Below are 16,958 nucleotides of genomic sequence, written 5' to 3'. Positions count from 1 at the left end.
GAGGACTCTGGGCAGGGATGGGATTGCAGGAGAATCACCATCAGAGGCCCCGCCTCAGCTCTGTGGGTCTGGAGCACAGGAAGCCAAGACAAGCTATGCAAGCATTTTTAAGGATCCTCCATGCAGCCGATCCTTCTGCTAACATTTCATTGGCCAAAGCAAGTCACATGGCTAAGCCCAACCCCCAACAGGAAGAGTATTCAGCCCTAAAGAGGAAGGAAATTCCGACCCAGGCTCCAACATGGATGAACCTTGAGGACGCGACGCTGAGTGAAATAAGCCAGTCACAAAAGGACAAGTATGTATGATTCCACTTATATGAAGTACTTAGAGCAATCAGATTCACAGAGACAGAAAATAGAGCAGTGGTTGCTAGGGGCTGGGAGAAGGAGGAATGGGGAGCGGTTGCTTGATTGATGTAGAGTTTCAGTTTTACAAGAGTTTCGAAAGAGTTCTGGAGTTTTGTTGCACGGCCATGTGAATGTACTTAACACCAATGAACTCTACAGTTAAAAATGGTTAAGTTGGTAATTTTGCTGTTGTTAAAGAACTTTAATTCAAATAAAAAAGAAAATTCAATTTAAACACCAGGTGGTATAAAATAAGTGCAAAGACAAAAGTAATGTAGTGTCCACAATCCCACCAAACAAGGATAGACTCTGCTGACCACTGGAACCCCTGGTGGACATTTCTCTGTACTTGAATATTCCGTGGACGCATGTACTAATTTTCTTTAACCGCCGTACATACACTACGGTGTTGGATTCTTCTCAAGCAAAATTGCTTTGAGCAAGTCATTGTTCTGGAGTCGATACACAGAGTCCCATCACCATTTTTAATGGCTGGATGGTATTCCACCTATTGTGTCCCCTAACTGTATCAGTTCATAAGGCCATGTAGCAAAACACCTCAAAACTCAGTGGCTTAAGACAACTAGCATTTATTATGCTTAGGATTATTGGGAACGTGTTTTCCTGTGGGACCACGTTCAGGAGAAGGGAAGCTAAGGAAACACGATAAAATAGAGGAAGAAATATAAGTCAGGATGTGATGTTAGCTGGAGATAGTCTTCAGCCTGGTTCAGTGGAGAGTTTTGGAGCACAAAAGTGCACCTCCCACCTTGGTTCTGCCTTAAGCCCCTTTGATCCACCCCTCCCTTGTCAATCAATCTCTGGCTACAAGCTGACAGATCCTGTTGAGCCAATGGCAATTCTCCAGAGAAGGCTGGAGGTGAAAGCTATTAGCAGCCAATCCTGAAGCAGCCTACTAAACAGAAGATGGTAAATTTTGTGTATTTAACCGTAAGTAAAACAACAACAACAACAACAACAACAAAACCCCCCAAAAATCAGTGGGGTGGGGAAGTACACTCCATCTACAGTGGGAGGCCCTACAAACTTACAAGGCAAAGGATATGGATGTATAATCCTGATATAGTGGAGTAAGAATCGGGATCAATGATCTAATTCATTACATTTGCTCAGATTTGCGTGGTGAGGACACTTCTCTGGCAATCCCAGTGGGGGATGGGCTGGCCCTCATCCAAGAGGCAACAGTCCAGGTGAGGGCAGGGGAGCCCAGTAGATGGAAATGAGGTAGAAGATGTACTCAGAGCCTTGTTTGTTGATGACTTCCTATACCTGAAGTACTGTGCCCAAGACTGTGCATTTGTCATCTCCCTTAAGCTTTCAACAAGCCCACGACATAGGTCTACTATGAATCCCTTTGTACAGATGGGGAAACCGAGGTAGTAGGAGGGGAAGTGTCCTGCTTAAGGATGCACAGCTGGGAGGAACTCAACATGGCATTCAAACCCACATCTGCCTGCCTCCAGGGCCCAGGTCTTTAACCACCACGCCCTACCAACTTGGTTGAGGGTGCAAGGCAAGTGATTTGACCTCTGAGTTTGGGTGACAGGTGGGTGGAGACCCCATCGACTAAGGCTGAGCACTGCCCCTGTGAGATCCACTGGGGACAGTCACGTGGGAGAGGAAAGTGGGGAGGGGGGAGACCAATTTTGAATGGAAAAGGAAAACGCTCATCTCCAAATTAGCAGCATTTTCCTCTGGCCTTGCTTTTCTTCACTTGTTTACCTGTAACTTCTTCCAACTCCGGCTGCTGGGGACAGAGAGAAGCGGAAGACAGGAATCCTCCAGGGGCTCAGACGCTGCTCGGCTCGCGATGTAGCCTGACAAATCAAGTGGGTAAAACCCATTAATTAGCAGTTTTGGAAACAGTTGCAAAGTTAATTATTCCGTTTTCTGATGAAAGAAAGCTAATTTTTGGCATTTACACCGACAGTGACATGAACTAACATTTTTCGAGTTGACATCCCTCAAGATAAATGATGCTGTGAGGCATTTGTGCAAACATCCTGACCCACAGCACTCTGACGAAGACTGTCTGTAACGGGCACCTTCGCTACAGTTTTTGCCTGGCGAGTTTGGGGAGTGGGCGAGCCAAGAAAGGGGGTGTATCTGGTGGGGGCAGTGAAAAGGAGAAAGCTGGTGACATACAGAGAAGATTCAAAGCCAGAGAGAACATTTGCATGTTCAGAAGGCTTTGCCGTAATGGAGAGAGGAGGGGGGCTTGCTAACATTGCTGTCCCTCCGTCTGTCTGTCTGGGGTGAGATTCCCACCCAGAGGAGGCACCTAGTTTTTCCAAGTGGTTGCTTCCAAATTCAGGTCTTCTCCCCAGACCTAGCTTCTGAATACTAGGCTGATGCATCCAGGTTTCTGCTGAACAGCTTCACTCAGCATCCTAGAGGCATCTCAAACTCACTTTGTCCCGAAGGAACTCCCGGCTCCCCTGCCCTTGTCTTCCCACCCCTAAGTCTTCCCGTTCAAGGAAGCGACACCGCCATCCCTCCACGTGATCAGGCCAGAATCGCAGCCAGCATCCCTCTCCCTCACTCATTCCCACCATCCATCATATCAGCAAGATCTGCCAATGAATGCACTACCTCGGACCCATGCCTCAGATACGGCTCCTCCTTTTGCATTTACCACCACTCCTGGGTCTGTGTAAGTAACACCATCCCTTCAAACTCCCTGGCGGCCTGTAGGGACACCGTGAGAGCCACGCGTGAAGGTTTACATTTCCTTGTTGCCACATTGAAGCAAGGGAACAGAAACAGGTGAATTTAATTTAAAAACTTTTTTTAGGCTGACGAATTTTATTTTTTAGAACAGTTTTAGGTTCACAAAAATACTGAATGCAAAGTACAGAGATTTCCCACGGACCCCCTGTCCCCACGCATGCACAGCCTCCCCCATTGGTGCCCATCCCCCAGCAGTGGCACATTCATTACACCTGATGGACCCCCACTGACACATCATCATCTCAAGACCGTAGTTGACATTAGGGTTCACTGTTGGTGTTGTACGTTCTGTGGGTTTGGACCGACACGTAATGACACACATCCATCCTTACAGTATTATACAGAGTAGTTGGACTGCCCTAAAGACCCTCTGTGCTCCACCCACTCCTCGCTTCCTCCGCCCCGGCCCCGCCCCGGCCCCGCCCCGGCGACCGCTTGTCTTTTTACTTGCCTCCATAGCTTTGCCTTTTCCAGTGTGGTTTGAAGTGATGTCCCCTCCTCCTCTTGCCTCTGTACAACCCACTCTGCATGGAGAGAGCTCATACATATGCAAGCCGGACCATGTCCTTTCCCACCAGACTGAGAAGAAAAATGGGACTCCCTCCTTCAGCTGACAATGCTTTGCGGGATCTGGCCCCAGCCTGCTTGCCCACCCACCCCATGCCACTCTCTGATCAGTATATCCAGTGATCTTGGCTTTCCTTTCAGTTCTTCAAACTCGTCCTGCCTGGTCTTGCTGAAGTGTAAATTGCAGAGAGGGGAGTGGAGCCATCCTCAGGCACTGCGCAGGCCAGGTGGTCCTGGGGGTATGTGGGAGCCCCTGGGGATGGGAGTGGGAGGGAGCGGGCGGACTGGGTTTGCACTAACCCTCTGCCTCTCTGGAACGGAGCTTGAATCCTGTGCTCTGGGCAGCATCCTTCTTAACATGGGCAGATTAATTGAAAACAGATGTCAAGTGGTGGAATTTAAACACAGACATCTCACCAAATGTCAGCCTTTCCCCTGGGCTACGATGGAGTTTTTGCTTCTCATCCTCCCCAAGGAACTTCGAAAAAGCCTCTTAGACGTGCTGGTGGTGTGCTTGACCCCAACAGTCTTTTAGGCAAAAACTTCTCAAAAACTCAAGGCAAGTTATGACTCTGAAAATTTGAATCCACGTGATGAATTTATTTGTACGGGCTGCATACAAAGGGTACTCTGAGAACAGCTGACTCTTGTAATAACCACAGAGCCTTCAGATTGTAAGGACGGGAGGGCACAGTCTCATTTCCCCAGTCAGAGGTGGGAAACTGAGGCCCAGAGCATGGAAGGGACTTGTCCGAGGTTGCTCAGCACGTTAGCGTCAAAGCTGGGGCTGGGACTCACAGCCAGAGACTATTTTCTTTTTTTCTTTTTTAAAGATTTTATTTATTTATTAGAGAGAGAGCATGAGTGAGTGAGATTAGGAGTAGAGGGAGAGGGAGAGAATCTCCAGCAGACTCTTAGCTGAGCATGGAGCCAGGTCTGCAGTTCGATCGCACAACCCCGAGATCATGACCTGAACTGAAATCAAGAGTCAGACGCTTAACCAATTGAGCCACCCAGGTGCCCCGAGATTATTTTCTAAAGTACAGATCGGATGCTGTCTTCCTCCATGCCACTCTGTGCCTGAATAAACCTGGACTCCTTGGCAGGGCCTGGGAGGTCCTTCACTGCCTCCCCTGCACCCCAGCCTCATCTCCCCCACTCTCCCAGGGTAAGGGACCTCCCTGCATTCCTCAACATAGGCCTCTGCTGCCTGGCCCATGATGTTTCTTCTGTCTCTCTACCAATCTAGTAAACTCCTATTCGCTCCTCACAAACCAAATCAGATGTGCCCTTCTCTCACAAGAACCCCCAACTCCCCAGCTAGCTGCACATCTTCTGGGATCCCACAGCATCGGACACAGGTCACTGTAATTATCTGAATATTTCTCTGTTCCCCCCTCTCCCTCCTTAAAACCCTGTGTTTTATTTTATCTGCTTCCCTGGAACTCGGCACAGAACCCAGCACACAGTATGCACTCAGCAGATGCCTGCGACTTGGACATTGTCCAAGCCGAGGGAGCCCTGTGTTGGCTTTCTTACTCAGCTTTTCGGTACTATCCGACCCCGCTGAGCTCTCTCTTCTTGAGATACCCCCTGCTGCACCAGGCATGGTTCTCTCCAGCCTCGTTTTCCCTCCCAGGTCTCCGACTGTTTACTTCTGTTTCCTTTCAGGACGTTCCCTCCTCCGCCCATCTCTTCTGGTCTGTGGTGTTCCAGGATTGGTCCCGGCCCTCTCCTCTCCGGAAGCCTTCTCTGCCTGGGTGAACTGTCCCAGGACTCAGGGCCTTTGCCTATGCTCTTCCCTCCCCCTGGGTTACTGTTTCCTTCATTTCTGGTGCGAGCAAGTTCTTCTCAACCTTCAGGTTCCACCCTTGCCGAGAGTCCTTCCCTGACCACCTGAGCACCGGTCCTGAGGTTGGATCCTGAGCAGCTGGCTGGACAGACGGATGGACAGATGGTTGGAAGGAGGAAGGAGTGGGTGGGCCTGGGGTGGAGCCGAGCACAGGGGAAACGGAAGTGTGGGTGTCTGTAGCACCACTGGGAAGAGCTCCCCGACCTCACGGGCTGGGTGTCCCACTGCTCAATCCGTAGACAAACAGGCCACCGTGTTTTTGGGTTATTAACTCTCCTCCGTAAACTTCCAGTGAGTGTGATAAAACACTCCGCAGAATGTAGCAAGAGCTCATAAAAGCAGGATTTAGTGCCATTTTATAGATGTCACGGCTGACTTCCACACTCAAGCTAGTGTATATTTAAAATTCATGCCTGATTCACTGCTTCAGGGAAGAGGCCTGAGGCCTGGGGGGAGGAGATGACATGGCTCCCTCCTGACCCCCCAGGTCTAGCACACGTGGGGCTGGGCGCTGGTGTCTGAGGCCTCCTGTGGGGACCAGGTCAAGATGGATTGGGCCTCTTGCAAACCCCCTTCCTGATAGGCCATGAGGATGGGCTTTGGAGTCAGACAGACCTGTGCTTGAGTTTTGGGTGCAGACCAGCCAGCCCTGTTGCCCAGGATGGATGCGGGACTTTCAGGGCTACACCCAGGAGTGTTCCAGCCAGCCTGGATGAGTTCGTCATCCTAGACCTGGATCTGTTGTTTGCTTTGTCAACTAGGGAGGACCACTTCTCTCTTGGAGCCTCATCTTTCTTAGCTGTCACACAGGAGCAGTTATCCACAGCCAGTGGTGTGGGACCAGCTGCAGTGTTGTGTGTATGCAAAGCTGTCATGCGGTTCAGGATTAACACATAGTTGGGGCTATCCTCGGGGAGCTGTGCTGGAATCATAACCTCTTCCTAAAGTGGACAGAGCCAGTTATCTGGGCTAGAAAGAGCTGGACAATTATAAGTATGGAACAATTAAACCGACTTTGTTAATCAGGTTAATTAATGCAAGAGGGCACGACCAATGATCCCCAAATCTCTGTGGCTTAAACACAATGCAAGTTATTTCTTGCTTCAGTCACAGTACAGTTTGGGTTAGGCAGCGGCTCAGGGAGCTAGGCTCTTCCATTCTGTGGCTCTGTCATCCCCCAAGGCCTCCCCAAGGCTCTCTGCTGAATCCTTTGTATTAAGCCAGGCAAGAATGAGGATTTAGAGGGATGTTTTAGGACAGAGGTTGGCAAACTATACCCATGAGCCAAATGTAGGCTCTGGTTGGTTTTGTAAATAAAGTTTTATTGGAACAGGCACACCCATTAGGTTACTTATTATCAAAGACAGACCGTAGGGCCTGCTAAGCCTTGTGTGTTTACTACCTGGCCCTTCGCAGAAAGTGTTTGCAGACCTTGGTTTTAGGGCTCAGGTCTGGGAGTGGTATCCAGTCCACTGACTACAGCTCCGTCTAATGACCCCAAACTAGCGGCCAGGGTGGAAGAAGTATAGAGGAACACATGGGCATTGGCTCTCAGTGACGGTCGCCACCATACCTACCTCTCAGGGTCATTATGAAGATGTAATAAGATAAGGCCTAGGGAGTATTTCTTAGAAGGGAACTCTTCTGTAATGACAACCATAGATCCTCAGTTCTCAGGAATACATTAAGTGGCTGTGATGCAGGATTTTGTGGGAGGACCCCCTGTCTTCTCCCTTGAGAAGAAAGAATTGGGTTGCTCATGTCTCTTGGTAACGAGGATGTGTGCTGAGTGCCTGGTTCCATTTCATCTGGATTTGGGGTTCTTGCCATGCGACCAGCTGGGTCAGGTATGAAGAAGAACTCAGGCATGCTTATTTGGGCCCTAAACCTAACATGCCCTAACCAGATGTTTTTCTGATGGACAGTGTAGCTACTGTGTGTTCACCAGGCCCAGGCCTCAGGACATTGCTCAGTGTCAGAGTGACCTGGCTAGATGTCCATGATCTGCCTTCTGCTCTCCCCTCCCTTCCCCAGGCTTAATATCATTTAAAAAACAGCAAGCTTGGAAAATTAAAGAAATACTTTCTATTAATCACAGTATCTGAAAGATTATAATATTGAAAATGTTATGTTATTAATGATATTTTTACTTTGTAACCACAATAAAATTTATTTAAAGCATCGATTGAAGGTTAATTAGCAGTTAAGCTTGGTATTTTAAAGTTAATTCATTAATGTGAGGGTGATTATTCATTAATAATAATGAGGTGATTCTTGATTTAGGTTCAAGTTTGCTAAATTTTCTTCTTTTTATATTTGATTTTCATAAGGGTTGAGATCCCTAATGTATAGAAATGTGATACTGAAATCACATAGCAGAATTTTTTTTTTTTAATAATGAGAGATTTCTTTTTGTAACAGAAATCTAGAACTACTCATCAAGAGAGATGCCTGAATGTTTCATCTTCAGGCCATAGCCTAGAGATAGAAGTCAATTCTTGTTGTAAAATAAAACCAAAATTAAAAAGGCACAAAACCCCAAAATCAGCAATACCAGCACCCCAATCATGACTGAGTTCAGGGATTACCTCTCTCAGTCCTCCCCAAGCTGAGTTAGTGGATTTTTTCCCTGCTGTCTCAGTGAAAAACTGTATGAATACCTTGATTATGGGCTTGCCACATTGCATCATAATTGTTTAAAAATCTGTGTCTGTCAGAGTGCCTTTGGCTGCAAGTAACACAAAATCAAATTCAAACTGGGGGAATTAATTATGTCAAGGAACAACACGACTAAAGGAGCTGGACTCCATCTCTGAGGCTGAGTGATACATCAAGGGAGAGAGAAGAACTGTGAGTAGAAAGTTACTGGCTTTCCTCTCTTTAAAAGGTGGGGTCTAATCCTCCCACCCTTGGATGAACGTTGGACTTAGTGACTTGTTTCTAACAACTGGAACACGGTGGAAACGGTGGTGGGACTTCTGAGGCTGGGTCATAAAGGTCATTACAGCTGTCCTCGGTGTCTTGGATTGCTCCCTTTGGAAAGCCAGCAGCCATGCTGTGAGGACACTCAGTCAAGCTCTGTGGAGGGGCCCACGGGGAGAGGAACCAAAGCTTCCCACCAACAGCCTGTACCACCCTGTCAGGCATGTGAGGGATCCTCCTTGGAAGCAGATCTTCCAGCTCCAGGCAAACCTTCGGACGATGACAGCCTCAGTTGACATGAGGCTTCAATCTCACAAGATACCCTGAGCTGGCATGTCCCAATCAGGCCACTTGTGAATCCCTGACCTGTAGAAATCTTGAGACCTAATATATGGTTATTGCTGTTTTAATTATCCCAAAAGTAAGTTTTGGAATAATTTGTTACACAGCATTAGATAGCTAATACACAGGGAAAAAGGGATTGGGCCCAACCTTGGTCATGTACCCATCATCCCTGGACACATAATAGTTGGCAGGAGAATGCCACATGTTGACTAGCTCAGGCTATTCAGCATCTCTTCCTGGAGCCTTCAATGGGTGGAAATCTTGAGAGCTGTTTGCCATAGGGCCTCAGAGATTGGGTTCAGGCCAGCCCTCCTGCCCCTTGATGTTGGCCTCTAGCTTTTTCTGAGTCTGACCTCCTCACCTTCTGTCTGCTTCTTTTGAAGTGGGTACGAGAGGCTGGTCTATGTTTGACAGCCCTCAGGCCTGATCAGGAGGTGAAATAAACCAATGCATGAAATTCAAGCAAACCTCCAGACTGCAGCCCCTGGGGAGATGCTCAGAAGCAGCTACTATTGATGAAACTCTCCACAAGCAAGACTCCTTGGGGGAGATTACGGCAGTATTCAGAATCCACTGTGGTGTCTTCCCCTCTTTCATCCTTTTTCCTTTCCAGACGCAGAGCCGGTTCAATGTCTGTCTTACACCAAGTCCAGAAATGCTCCTTTCTTTCCTTGCTTCTGATGGGGATGGTGTCTGTGTCTCATAAACTCATTCTCACAGTGCCTCAGGAATCAGATGGTCAGGTAACTAGTTTAGCAGTTGGACAAATCCCAGCTCTGCTAGGTGCTGGCTGTGGAGACTTAAGACAATCCACTCAACTTTCTAGAGCCTCACGACCTTGATCTGTCTAATAGGGTAATAATGACACTTACCTAGACTTATTATTGGTAGGCAAGGTGCCTTGTGTATTTCTTTGGAATGTTTATGGTCATTCTGCATAAGAAAGGGCTCGGCAGTCTGTCGAGTGAGTTTGGGAAGCCCTGGGCAGATCAAGTTTGTTTACTGTAGAATTCCTCAGAGCCCTGAATCAGCTAATCTTCATCTCGGCCCTCTAAGAAAGGTATTGTAACAGCTGTGTTTCCTTAGTGTATTTGACCATAGAAGTCTATTTTGGAGGGCATAACGTGGGACTATGTTCATTGCCGCAGCTCTGTATCTGGGAAGACACCAGGGGCCACCCATGTCCGGTGGTAGGCCCATATGTGGTTCTTCTTCTTCTTCTTTTGATTTTATTTATTTGTTTGTTTGTTTGTTTATTTATTTGGAGTGTGAGCAGGAGAAGGGGCAGAGAGAGAGAGAGAGAGACTCTCAAGCAGACTCCATGCTGAGTGTGGAGCCAGACATGGGGCTCGAGCTCACGACCCTGAGATCATGACCTGAGTTGAAAACAAGAGCCGGAAGCTTAACTGACTGAGCCGCCCAGGCTTCCCTTTATGTGGTACTTCTTTTACTTCAGGGGTAGCTCCCCCATTTGAGGCGGAGGGAAGCTCCCCCTTTCCTCCGCATTGTGTGAATTCTGGGGAACAGTAGACTTAGCAATGCTTCACGTGTGCCCTCGTGTATCTCCCACAGTGTACAGGGGTTCATAACAAGCAGACAGTCTCAAGACAAACCCTGGCGCTCTGGTCCCCAGGGCAGGGCGTGGAAACGCAGCTGGAAGGTAGTCTTGAGGGGCCCTGGCACACGTGAGGTTACCATGCCCTTCTCACATCCCGTGCCTTGCAGCTCCATTTGTCACTGAAATGGAAGCCTCTTGAAAGTCATCTCAGTGATGAAATGAGCGGCACTTTTCTGAATGAAAGACACCGTTCTCTTTAACATGCCGATGAGGTAGCTCACTGAGTGGCCCCTGACGTGTGGAGCCTATCTGTAGCCTCCTCAGCTACTGGACTGACGGGTGTTAGGGCTGAAGAGGGCTCTGACAAAGATAGGCCAGCGCATGGCCGTTTTCTGCTGCCAAAGAAGACAGCCTTTCTCCCGGCTACGGGCATGCACCGCAGACATGGTGTTGTCTGTCTCAACGGCATGGCTTGGATACCGCAGTGTGGAGCTAGTGTGGGATTTCCAGTGCTGCTGGGCCCTCTTGGGATGAGCAGAGCCTCTGAGCTGCAATTCTTGGCCCATTTTGGGAAATCTGATGGAGTCTATGGTTTCTCTCCCCCAGAGAAACACAACCCAGACTCAGCCGGATATAAGAGCCTGGCATTTGGGGTAAAGGCCCTTGTGTTAGGGCACTATGACTCTGTTCTCTTCTCACTTACTTTTTGGGCTTCCTGTTTGGTTTTGCCCTCCTTCCCTTTAGGACTGCAGACATGGTGCCGGTGCTGTTGGGGCAGTGATGGCGAGTTCCTGTGTCTGGGGTCAGCTGTCCTGGTGGTGACCGTGTGGACGACAGGGGCAAGAGTGTGAGCTTCCCTGGCCCAGGGCCTGGGATGGGGCGAATCAGGGCTGGAGGAGGGGGATGGGACAGGAGAGGATTTGGGGAGCAGGAGGAGGGGAGGAGAGGGTGGGGGAGGGGAGGGGTGGGCAGGTGGGAGGCGGGGGGGCAGTGGGAGCAAGGGTCTCTGACTGGGGGGCATTCAGGAGAAGGTGACATGTGAGTGACGCCCGGTGGCTTAAGAGAGAAGAAGTTGGCAGCCTGAAAGGGAGGGAGACAGAAAGCAGGGCTCTTCAATATGGGCATTCATGTCCCAGTGACAGCAGCTATTTATCATGCCCTGAATGGGAGTGCAGGGCCCAGTGAGCTGCCAAAGGCCTCTGGTTAAAGTTTTACCTGCGTGTGAAAGGGGCTGGGGCTTCCCTAGGCTGCGGGGGCGGCCCCTGGGGGCCCATCTGTTCGGAGCAGAAAGACTCTGACGCCAGAGGAGGGGCCGTAGAGCAGGACATTCCTGGGTGCGGGGACCCCTCCAGGCGTCCCAGGCCAGCAGGGGAAGGGGTCGGCCTCACACGGGGGCCTGGAGAGGCCTGCTCCAGGCACTGAATTAGGAGCCTGGCCCCAAATCAATCTGTGAGCCTGCCCCAGGTGGGGGTGGGCTGGGCAAGTCGGTACAGGGGCACGTTTTGGCAGGTGATGTCACTGGTGCCCAGCTCAGGGTTTTTTTGGGTAATATTATTTAGTACTTACCACGTGTCAGGCACCTTATATATAAATATACACACATATTTAGTTAGGGTGACGGCCTCTGTTTGTTATCTGGGAAGCAAGGGGTTTGTAGGGTGCAGGACTTTCAGTGCCAAATCTGGGATAGTTTTGGGCAAAACAGGACAGACGGTTATTAACCTGCAGGTTAATTTGAACATTAATTCATTTGTTCTCCAAGCAGCTCTTGGAAGGAGGTGACACATTTACCTCCATTTATGAGTGAGGAGCCAGAAGAAAGAGGAGGGCGATGAGCTGAGGCCACAAAGCCAGGGAGCAAGAGAGCTTGGGTCTGGAGTTAAGTGGTCTGGTTTCCAAGTCCGAGCTCCCAGCCCTCCACCGCGCTGCCCGGGGCCTGGAGGAAACCCCGTGTGCTGAGCGGGTTTTCTGAACTGAAAAACCAGGATGAGGAGGTCTGATGTGTTCACTGTTCAATGTGGTGGTCTTTAGGGTCATGTGTTTAAGAGGGGGCCTGTCCTGGACGTTTTGGTCTGTCTGGTCCACAGAGGGGCTGGCAGTGGGGAGCAAGTCTGTCCTTAAGGTGCATGGTGCTTCCAGGGTGGGGGGCCCTGGTGTTTGTCTAGGAATGTAGCTAATGACCCCAGAGGTACTTGCCAAGATTCCCAGGCTAGTGAGGACCGGAGCGGGAGGTCAGGGAGGATGCACATGTGGGAACTTGCAGCCCAGGACGCTTTGCCAGCAGCCCTGCAGCCCAGCATGAGCAGGCACCAGGGTGATGGCAGATGAGTGAGGACGGGGGAGAAGGCTGTGTTCCTGGGTACTTTGGCCCATTTTCCATCCTGACTTGTGGGACAGGTCGGTCATCCCCTGTGCCCGGCTTCTTGCAGAGAGAGGATGCTAATCCACATCCTGTGAGTCAAACCTGCTGCTAAGAGGCCATTTGGGAGAAAAATGAAATCCCCCCAAATTCTCCCCTTTGGGAGGCCTGTGGGCTGTGCTGATGGAACAAGTATTTTTCTGGATACCAAATTCATACCCAGCACTGTGGGCTGAGGTCTCAGTCCTGGAAAAACAAGAGGAGTGTGTGTGTGTGTGTGTGTGTGTGTGTGTGTGTGTGTGTGTGTGTTGAGGGTGGAGGGGTACAAAGGTGCTGGAGGATCTCTTGTTTCTGTTAAGGGAGTAGCACAGCTAGGAGCATGGGACCATTAGCAGCCCTCTCTTGGCCCATCCCAAAAGCCCAGCCACTGAGGCCTGGCCGGCTTGGGCTTCTACCCCAAGCTGTTACTTCTGTCTCCTGTGATCCAATCTCAGCTCCTGCCGGAGGCCATGCTCACTGGCCCATTCCGGCCCCAACCCAGACCCCTTGCCTCTCCGTATGCTGGTGGGACCTTGCTGGGCTTGGTAATCACACTTGGAGAAGCCACATGGTAATGTCCCAGAGCTTGCTGATGGGGCACAAGTGATGAGAACGCAGAGGTCTTGGGTGGCAGAGAGAAAGGCCTCCCTAAGGGGTCAGGTGGTGGGGTATTCTGAGAACCATGTGATGGAGGAGGTTGGAGGGGGAGCATTAAGCAGGAATGCGGGGCCAATGCCGCTTACTCCCTCTCTCTCCTATAGAATCATCCATTCAACACACGCAAAGCATTTGTGCTGATACCTATTCTGGGCTTTGCTCTGTGTTAGGCTCAGCGTGCACCAGCGGAAATATGACATGGTCCCTGCCGCATGGGGCTTGGGAATAGAACACGTAAGTGACATATTGTGGTTTGTGCTGTAACGTTGATACATGGGGCGCTGGGGTAGGGAATGACACAGGGTCTGGGAAGGCCTCTCTGAGGAGGAGACATGGAAGTGAAACCTGAGGATGGACAGGAGCCAGCCGGGGAGGAGTCCAGGCAGTGTCCAGGGAGAGGGAAGCCTGTGCAAAGCCCCTGAGCGTGTGAGGTTAGAGCCCCGTGAGTGGCCTACGGGGACCATGTCCTTCAGGGCCACGGGCTGTGATGAGCAGGTGGGCTGAGTGGGTGGCTTGTTTCAGTAGAACAGGGCCCATGAATCTCTGGCTGGATCTCAGTGCTGCCATGAAACACGTGTGGTGGAGAGTGAGGGGAGGCATGGGGGGCCGGGTCAGGGCGGCGGAGGGGCAGTGGGATGTGAAAAGGGCCATCTTGGCGGTGGGGGTGGGGGCTGTCCTTGCACCAGCTCTGTCCCCTCGGGACTGGCCCTGCCACGCTCCCGCCCTCCTTGTCCCCCTGGCTTCTTGGAATTGCCTTGGGGGAGCTGAACGGGGGGCCTGGGAGGGGTCTGCGTTTGTGCCTTGCACAGGGGACATGAAGTGCACAGAGTCCCTCTCGGTTTTTCATGTCATTAATTGGTGATCTTCGGACTCTGAAATAGCATTTCCCCTCTCCCATCCCTTATTTCATTATCCTCAGCTCAGTACACACACAGTGCCGCGTGAGGCAGCCTGCTTGGATATATTAGGAATTATTTAAATGAGATGGGGATGTATGGGTAGTTAAAAACGCAGTCTTCTATTCTGCCCTAATTACGTATCAAATTACGTTACAATCATTCCCAAATATAAACTTGCTGAGAACCTCTGAAGGGGAGGTTCTGAGACCATCAGAAGAAAAGTGAAATAGGGCAGAGTGGGGATGATGGTCTTGGGCCGGGAATGGGCTCTGGGCTCTGAAACCCAGGCAGCGTGAGTGTGTGTGTCTGTGTGTGTGTGTGTCCATTTTAGGTGTTACTGGCTCAGCACTGGCCGCCATCATCAACGAGCAGAAGGAAGTCCCATGCAGCTTCCGTGTCAACTGATGTACTGTGACTCTCCCATTCCTCAGCTTGTGTGGCCCTGACTCATGGCTCAGGCTTCTGCAAGGCTCCAGCCTCGGGCCTTCCCTGTGAGACTCAGCAAACACTCACAGAGCGTCCATCTGCGCGGGCACTTTGCAAATGGCTCGCGTGCAATGCTCACTCAATCCTGGGAGAAAGGGGCAGGCCTGCTCAAGGTGTCTTAGCCACAAAGTGGCAGGGTAGGATTCAAACCCAGGTCTGCTTCTGAGGCCAGAGGCCCCAGGAGATGAGGCGGGACCACTTGGTCCCCGGGCTAGTGGGCAGGAGCTAGTGGATGCTAGGAGCCAGCCTCCTCTGGAGCTCTTAGGAGGGATCCAGATTAATCTTTATGAATAACTTAATGATTATTAATCCTCAGGAGGCTACTGATGTGGCAGGGCTCTGAGTTTGGCTGTTTTTCTTCTTCTCCCACACTTGCCTCCCACAGCCACTCGTTCTGGGCCTGGGGATGGGAGGTGGGGGTGTTCCCATCAAAAGAGCCCTCTTTGTGGGGTGCCTGGGTGGCTCAGTCGTTAAGCGTCTGCCTTCGGCTCAGGTCATGATCCCAGGGTCCTGGGATCGAGCCCCGCGTTGGGCTCCCTGCTCCGTGGGAAGCCTGCTTCTCCCTCTCCCACTCCCCCTGCTGTGCTCCCTCTCTCGTTGTGTCTCTCTCTGTCAGATAAATAAATAAAACCTTAAAGAAAAAAAAAAAAAGAACCCTCTTCCTTCTCTCTGGTTGTTGGGCAGGTGGGGTTGCCCAAGGCTGTCAAGGCATTTTCAGCCAAGACCACAAAGCATGCTGGGACCCTGTTGTGGGTTGAATTGTACCCTCTCCCCACTACTCTTCCCGCCAATGTTGAAGCCCCGATTTCCAGGACCTGTAAATGTGACTTCATTTAGACATAGGGTCTTTGCAGATAATCAAGCTAAAACAAAGTTATTAGGGTTGGTCCTGATCCAATATGACTGTGTCCTTGTAAAGAGGGAATTCGGACACAGAGACATGCACAGAGGGAAGATAGTATAAAGGGAGAATGCCAAGGGAGGCTGAAGGCTTGGCATCTACAAGCCAAGGAACCTCCAAGATTGTCAGTAGACAACCAGAAACTGAGAGTGAGAGGCCTGGACCACATTCTCCCTCACAGCTTTCAGGAGGCACATACCCTGCCTGTGCCTTGATCATGGACTCTAGAAGAGAGAAGTTTCTGTTTAAGGCCCTCAGTTTGTAACAGTCCTAGGTAATGAATACAGGACTCAGTGCTGGGGTGTAGGCAGGGCGGAGGAATGGAGAGCTGTGGGTGGCGACCAGGAGCCTCACCCTGGCAAGTGTCCCAGGGGTGGGGGAAGGTCTGGCCTGAGCCAATCTGTCAGTCATCTTTGTGGATGGGTGGAGGTGATCTTGTGGCAGCCAGAGTCCCTAAACAGAAATGACAAGCCTTGCCAGGTGGACAGCCGGCTAAGGAGTTCTCGGAGGAGTCTGGACCAGGAATCCAGCCCATGGATGACTGGGAGAGGGAGCCAACCCCAGTCTATGGGGAGAGGGCTGGAGGATCTGGTCCTGTGCTGAGCCTTGGGGCAGAGACATCTGGGGCTCACCAGTGTCCATCTCCTGTGCTTATCAAGAATGTTCCAAGGCTCCACTGGGAATGTTCTGGTTCTGTTCCCTCTGCCCTTTGGTTCTGACTAGCTGTTGCCAGTGGAATATAGAAGTGATGGAATCACCTCTGAGTCGAGGTTGTTATGAGGGAGTGTGCATTCTGTACACATCCTCTCTTTTCCTTCTGGGGTTCAACTCCCCAACCCCAGAGGTGAGATCGTCTTGGGTGACCCCCTCTTTCCCACATAAGAAACCTCTTCCCAATGAGATCTCTTCTCCAAGAACCTCCTGGATTCCCCCAAGAGAAGCTGGGGTGCCCAAGCCTGACCTTGGAGTCTCTTTGATTTGCAAGATTGCTTATTTTCATTTTAAAGGAAACATTTCTAATTAAGGTAACCAAAACCCATGTGCTATTTTTGGATGCAACTTTTTTTTTTTTTTTTTTGGTAAGACAATTTGTGCTAATTAGATGTAAAAATTATTCCTGGGAAAATTATATAATTTACATGCAATTTACAAAATAGGCCTTTGATATTATTTGTGCTGCTACTTTGCTGTGAAGTTAGTAAACAGCATAAACACTGGACCTGGGTGAATGTGCTCCAAGGGAAAGGGCCCCAGTGGCTCCCGATGTGAGGG

At 50.4% G+C, this 16,958-nt stretch overlaps 1 long non-coding RNA gene across 11 annotated transcripts; it reads left to right on the top strand.

Annotated features, from left to right (window-relative positions):
• Positions 1-210: 210 nt before the first annotated feature.
• On the top strand, positions 211-15,410 carry LOC114223183 (uncharacterized). Of its 11 annotated transcripts, none has more exons than XR_015769013.1 (10): positions 211-298; positions 1,183-1,301; positions 1,734-2,200; positions 2,302-3,024; positions 3,810-3,907; positions 5,531-5,625; positions 8,238-11,192; positions 12,111-12,339; positions 13,505-13,634; positions 14,631-15,410. It is a non-coding gene; the product is annotated as an uncharacterized LOC114223183 (long non-coding RNA). The 11 variants fall into 11 exon arrangements; XR_015769017.1 differs by having other exon boundaries at positions 2,302-3,907; positions 8,238-9,530; positions 10,055-11,192; XR_015769015.1 differs by having other exon boundaries at positions 2,302-3,907; positions 8,238-10,225; positions 11,090-11,192.
• Positions 15,411-16,958: the final 1,548 nt, after the last annotated feature.

The sequence above is a fragment of the Eumetopias jubatus genome, unplaced genomic scaffold (assembly GCF_037043125.1).
Source record: "Eumetopias jubatus isolate StellerSeaLion01/CBP00866 unplaced genomic scaffold, mEumJub1_p1.0 scaffold_9, whole genome shotgun sequence".
Taxonomy (NCBI): domain Eukaryota; kingdom Metazoa; phylum Chordata; class Mammalia; order Carnivora; family Otariidae; genus Eumetopias; species Eumetopias jubatus.
Note: the sequence above shows the minus strand (reverse complement) of the source record. Positions and strands in the feature narration are given on the sequence as shown.